The sequence below is a fragment of the Alosa pseudoharengus genome, unplaced genomic scaffold (assembly GCF_046254945.1).
Source record: "Alosa pseudoharengus isolate Yale_2024_CS ecotype anadromous, Long Island Sound unplaced genomic scaffold, YU_APseudo_1.1 YU_APseudo_1.1_scf_1, whole genome shotgun sequence".
Taxonomy (NCBI): Eukaryota; Metazoa; Chordata; class Actinopteri; order Clupeiformes; family Clupeidae; genus Alosa; species Alosa pseudoharengus.
The window spans coordinates 35,789,436-35,795,405 of NW_027468564.1; the positions used below are offsets into that span (position 1 = coordinate 35,789,436).

General features: G+C 45.6%; 1 protein-coding gene across 1 annotated transcript in view; it reads left to right on the forward strand.

Moving 5' to 3' along the window:
• meis1a (Meis homeobox 1 a) overlaps window positions 1-2,584 on the forward strand; it is a 49,118-nt gene extending 46,534 nt beyond the window's left edge. Inside the window, exon 13 of the mRNA XM_076288262.1 lies at window positions 2,306-2,584. The gene's annotated coding sequence lies outside the window, so the exon portion shown is untranslated. The remainder of the gene's footprint in view (window positions 1-2,305) is intronic.
• Window positions 2,585-5,970: the final 3,386 nt, after the last annotated feature.

Sequence of the window (5,970 nt, forward strand, 5' to 3'; positions counted from 1 at the left end):
ACGCCTGTCTTGTGTTGGAGTGTGTGTGTGTGTGTGTGGGTACACTTCTTTATAAGAGAGTGTGTGTGAATGAGCACGCCTGTCTTGTGTTGGAGTGTGTGTGTGTGTGTGTGGGTACACTTCTTTATAAGAGTGTGTGTGAATGAGCACGCCTGTCTTGTGTTGGAGTGTGTGTGTGTGTGTGTGGGTACACTTCTTTATAAGAGAGTGTGTGTGAATGAGCACGCCTGTCTTGTGTTGGAGTGTGTGTGTGTGTGTGTGGGTACACTTCTTTATAAGAGAGTGTGTGTGAATGAGCACGCCTGTCTTGTGTTGGAGTGTGTGTGTGTGTGTGTGGGTACACTTCTTTATAAGAGAGTGTGTGTGAATGAGCACGCCTGTCTTGTGTTGGAGTGTGTGTGTGTGTGTGTGGGTACACTTCTTTATAAGAGTGTGTCTGTGAATGAGCACGCCTGTCTTGTGTTGGAGTGTGTGTGTGTGTGTGTGGGTACACTTCTTTATAAGAGTGTGTCTGTGAATGAGCACGCCTGTCTTGTGTTGGAGTGTGTGTGTGTGTGTGTGGGTACACTTCTTTATAAGAGTGTGTCTGTGAATGAGCACGCCTGTCTTGTGTTGGAGTGTGTGTGTGTGTGTGTGGGTACACTTCTTTATAAGAGTGTGTCTGTGAATGAGCACGCCTGTCTTGTGTTGGAGTGTGTGTGTGTGTGTGTGGGTACACTTCTTTATAAGAGTGTGTCTGTGAATGAGCACGCCTGTCTTGTGTTGGAGTGTGTGTGTGTGTGTGTGGGTACACTTCTTTATAAGAGTGTGTCTGTGAATGAGCACGCCTGTCTTGTGTTGGAGTGTGTGTGTGTGTGTGTGGGTACACTTCTTTATAAGAGTGTGTCTGTGAATGAGCACGCCTGTCTTGTGTTGGAGTGTGTGTGTGTGTGTGTGGGTACACTTCTTTATAAGAGAGTGTGTGTAAATGAGCACGCCTGTCTTGTGTTGGAGTGTGTGTGTGTGTGTGTGGGTACACTTCTTTATAAGAGAGTGTGTGTAAATGAGCACGCCTGTCTTGTGTTGGAGTGTGTGTGTGTGTGTGTGGGTACACTTCTTTATAAGAGAGTGTGTGTAAATGAGCACGCCTGTCTTGTGTTGGAGTGTGTGTGTGTGTACATTTCTTTATAAGAGAGTGTGTGTAAATGAGCACGCCTGTCTCTGTGAGTATGTTGGAGTGTGTGTGTGTGTATACGTTTCTTTATAAGAGAGAGAAAGAGCGTGTGTAAATGAGCACGCATGTCTCTGTAAGGACGTTGGAGTGTTGGAGTGTGTGTGTGTGTGTGTATATGTTTGTTTATAAGAGAGAGAAAGAGTGTGTGTAAATGAGCATGCCTGTCTCTGTAAGTACATTGGAGTGTTTGAGTGTGTGTGTGTGTGTGTGTGTGTGTGTGTGTGAAAGCGAGAGAGGTGAACTGAGTGGCAGAAGTCGCCTATAAGGACGTATATAAACACGAAGGCTCGCTCCATCCGAAGCCTCTCCGTTTCATCTCTCGGGCCAGTGTGTAAGTGTGCTTCAGAGGCGTCCCCGGAGTAGTAACAGGATAGCGTGGGCCGTGCAGCGCATATAAAAGAGTCAGGGGCTGGGTCAGCAGGTCTGAAAGTGCTGGGGTGCTGCAGAGGTGTCTGGGAGAGAGAGAGGGAAGGAGAGGGAGAGAGAGGGAAGGAGAGGGAGAAAGATAGAGAGTGGGAGTGAGGGAGAGAGAGGAGGAAGAAGAGGGAGAAAGAGAGAGATAGAGAGAGGGAGTGAGGGAGAGAGAGAGGAGGAAGGAGAGGGAGAAAGAGAGAGAGAGAGAGAAAGAATGAGGGAGAGAGAGAGAGAGAGAGGCTGGCGTGCTAATGCGGTCCCCCGGCGAGAGTGCAGCCTGCTGGGCCAGAGTTCACCACTAACTGGGGTTAACACGAGCATGAGGCTGGTGAGAGGTGGTGTAGTGTGTGTGTGTGGTGTGGTGTTTAGTGTGTGTGGTGTAGTGTTTAGTGTGTGTGGTGTGTGTGGTATGTGTGTGTGTACTTGAGTGTATTTGCTTTAAGAGACCAATATGTTTGCTTTTTCTTGCATCTCGTATGTTGCCTTTTCCACACTTGTCTGGCATGGCGGTGTGGATGCATCGTGTATAACTGGTAAACAAAGTAACAGTTGATGGTCTTTTTCAATTAATTAAAAGTTCTTATAACCTCTCTCGCTCTTTCTCCCTCTCTCTCTCTCTCCTTCTGAATTTCTCTCTCTCTCTTTCTCAATCTATCTCTCCCTGTCCTCTATCTTCAGGGAGGAGTGTGGATGTCCAGTCTCCAGTAATGGTGTCATGGTGTACAGGTGTCCTTTGAGGGTGCAGGTGTCACACTCCCCTTACCTCACCCCACCCCCCACCCCTACCCCCCCAAAATGGAGCCCTCTGCTAAATCCCACGAGCCTTTTCTTTTTAAGACACACTCTTATGGACGTTGCCGTAGCGACACCCAAAATGGACCATTCATCTCTCCTGGTGTTTGTTGGTGGGTGGGTCTTGGAAGTAGCTGAAACGCCCCACCTACCCCCCCCCCCCCCCCCCCCCCCCCCATCTCACTCCAGAACCCAGCAAGTTCTCCTCAGTTTTCTTCCATTTTGAGCTCAGGTGCTTCAACACTGTACTAATGTACCCCCACCCCCCCCACCCACCCACCCACCTTAAATTCAGGAGAAGCCACAGTGGTTGCCTTGGACACCGAAACAAAAACCACAAAGCAAAAAAAAAAAAAGTCAAAACCAAAACAACGGACAAGCTTCAACTGCAACAGGACAGGATGATAATAACCTGCTGACAGCTGAGTTCTGTCCAATGATTTCACCAGTGCTGGGATGTAGCGACTACCCCACAAATGCAGCGCAAGTTTGGACAAGGAAGAGGGCCAATTTCCCCAAAACGGCCCCCCCTGGACGTCAACACTGAGGGGAATGGTTGAACTGAGGTGTTGTCAGAGACAGGGTTAGCACAGAGGCCTGCAGATTATCTTTCATTTTGGGTCTTTTTTTCAGGCTGATTTTGCTGGAGTGGAATTGGACAATCTTGATGAACACTGCTGTGATAGGTTTGGACGTGGACCGGGGGTTTGCAGGGGCAATGCGCTGGTATTTTGTGTGGTGTGCTCTGATATATTTTTTTTGTTGAGGATATGACGTGTTTATCCACACTGTGTGTGTGTGTTTGTGTGCGTGTGTTTGTGTTTGTATTTGCATATCTGTGTGTGTGTGTTTATGTGTGTTCATGTATGAATCTGTTAAAGTGTGTTCAAGCCGATGTTTGTGTGTGATTTTCATACAACTGAAAACTTTGTACGCCTGCCTCACGTTTGAGAATAAACCGTTTTAACCTTACAATGGTCTCTTCTGCATCTAAGCGCCAAAGGTTGAAATCACTGACTTGCAGCCATTTAATTTGTAACATTGTGTGCCATTTGCTACAACACCCCACCCAACAATCTCACCACCTGTTGGAGTTGCCTGCCCAACAGGCCATGTGGACGTTATTCTAATCTAACCCATGGACTAGTCTTTGTTAATGGAAGGAGAATCTCTCTCTCTCTCTCTCTCTGTGTGTGTGTGTGTGTGTGTGTGTGTAACAAGGATGTGGGGGGTAGGTTAAGCCTTCAGGTTGTAGTAACCACATAAACACATGTAACCATAGGCCTACCAGTCTGTTGGGTTGTGGTTACTGTATAAAATGCTCTACTGAATTTATAAAGTTTAAATATGCAATGGCATGCATTTTATTTACAAAATAAGGAAATTCTGGATTTACTTGACTTCAGTGTTCACTAAGACATTCGTTAAATATAAATTAACCATACATGTAGTTAAATAGCCAAAGACAATGGCAAAAACATGGCGTCAATAAACACTCCTCTGAGATAGAACTCTGACTGCGCTTAATCACGCTGTCTGATAGATGCCAAGAAAAGCAGGTAAGACCAGTGAAAAGTAGCCTACAAGTGAGACTGTAGCCTACAGTACAAAAATGCCATTATCCAAGGCACATGCAACCCAACTTTTCACGCATCACTTAACAACACTTGCCGTGAGCGTGGTATTGAGGGGGAAATAATGAACTCGCAAACATATGGTAAACGGTGTTTTATGTAGTGTTTATGTTGGCTTTACGTACTGTTTATGTGCGCCCGCAGTCAGTAAGCCCGCCAAAAGGTGTCACAGCAGCTGAGACGCACGCTCTTCACACTCGTGGCTGCGACTTCAGTTCAAATACCATGACCACAGCGCCACCTGCAGGGCAACTAAGAGAGAGCTCAGAGGATTTGTTGCTGTCTTCTCTTTAATTCACAGAAATAAATCAGATCTTAGTTAGACCTTTGCAACCCTTAGGAGAAAAAAAAGGGTTGAAGTTAAATTTTTAGGAAGGCTATTCTGTAGGGGCTGAAACTGATCAGTGCAAGAAAATGGTTACAAACTTACATTGATATTGCATTTTGCTAAATTATGTCTGGGAGAAATGAGGTAGACAAAGAAGCGATCTCATTTTGAATTTGACCTTTCCAACGGGGTGAGAGACTGCAGCTAACAGGTATGCACTATCAGTGTGCTTAATGCTCAATGGTTAAATGATACATTAGTGTGCTTCATCATTAAAACTGTGAGGAGGAGGTATGTTTATTGAATGGCAGACTGATAAAGAAGGCCATGACTGGGATAAATTGTGTGTATGTGCGTGTGTGTGTGTGTGTGTGTGTGTGTGTGTGTCCAGTAACAGAGAAGGTCCGCACACTTGCTCTCCGTCTTTTTATTTTATTTGACTTCAATCCCCCCAAACATATGTGTGTACATTTCGATCACCCTGGATCTTCGTCAGGGTGATCGAAACGTTGCTATGTTTTTAAAGTAATAAAGTTTATATTTTTGGAGCAATTGCAGTGTGCAGACCACACACTTCTTCCACTGTCTGACATTGTTGTCTGGCACCTGCGGAAAATATTTCTTTGGATGTGCACACCCACTCTCCAAAACATCAATGCACAAGAGACAACATAAGAACATGGACATTCTGGAATGCTCCTTTGCATTTTCATTATGGGATGTCATAGGAAAATACTAACAGCTGTTTTTATTGGTAAAGGTAGGCTTCACAAATAATTGAACACAGGGGTTCCAATAATGGTGGCACATTTTGGTGATTTTGTAAAATAAATATATTTATTTCTCTACAATGATTGCCTCTCTTGAATTTTTCCTCTTTCATTGTGAGCCTAAGATAAATCAAAAGGTGATTTTTCTCATACCTCTTTTTACTCAACTTTACCAGGGGGTGCCGTTAACTGTGGAGGATGTTGTATGAAACTCTGCCTGGCCAAGAATTCGTATTCCTCTTCGGTCCTTGAGGGTTAGCACTTCGGACCTGTAACCGGAGGGTTGCCGGTTCGAACCCCGACCAGTAGGCACGACTGAGCAAGGCACCTAACCCCTCACTGCTCCCCGAGCGCTGCTGTTGATGCAGGCAGCTCACTGCGCCGGGATTAGTGTGTGCTTCACCTCACTGTGTACACTAAATGCAGAGACCAAATTTCCCTCACGGGATCAAAAGAGTATATATACTTATACTTATACTATTCCCTCTCCTGTTAATGATTTGAGTTTGTTTGCCCTGTCACGTCTGAGTTTAGGCCATTAGTCCACTGTGGTGCTGCGCTACCATATCGGCTGACCACTAATCAATAGAGAACAGGCTAATCGAGTGTGAAGGTGGTGTCAAGGTCGGTCATCAGGTATCACAGGCCACAGTATCAGGCTGAGAGAAGGTGATCACATGAACATGTCTGCCAGGTATCGCTCCACAAAGGGCCCTCATTTCCTGCTCTCTCTCTCTTTCTCTCTCTCCAAAACACATGAGCCAAGTGGCGGAAGTCTTCTTCATGTCTGTGTGTGTGTGTGTGTGTGTGTGTGTGTGT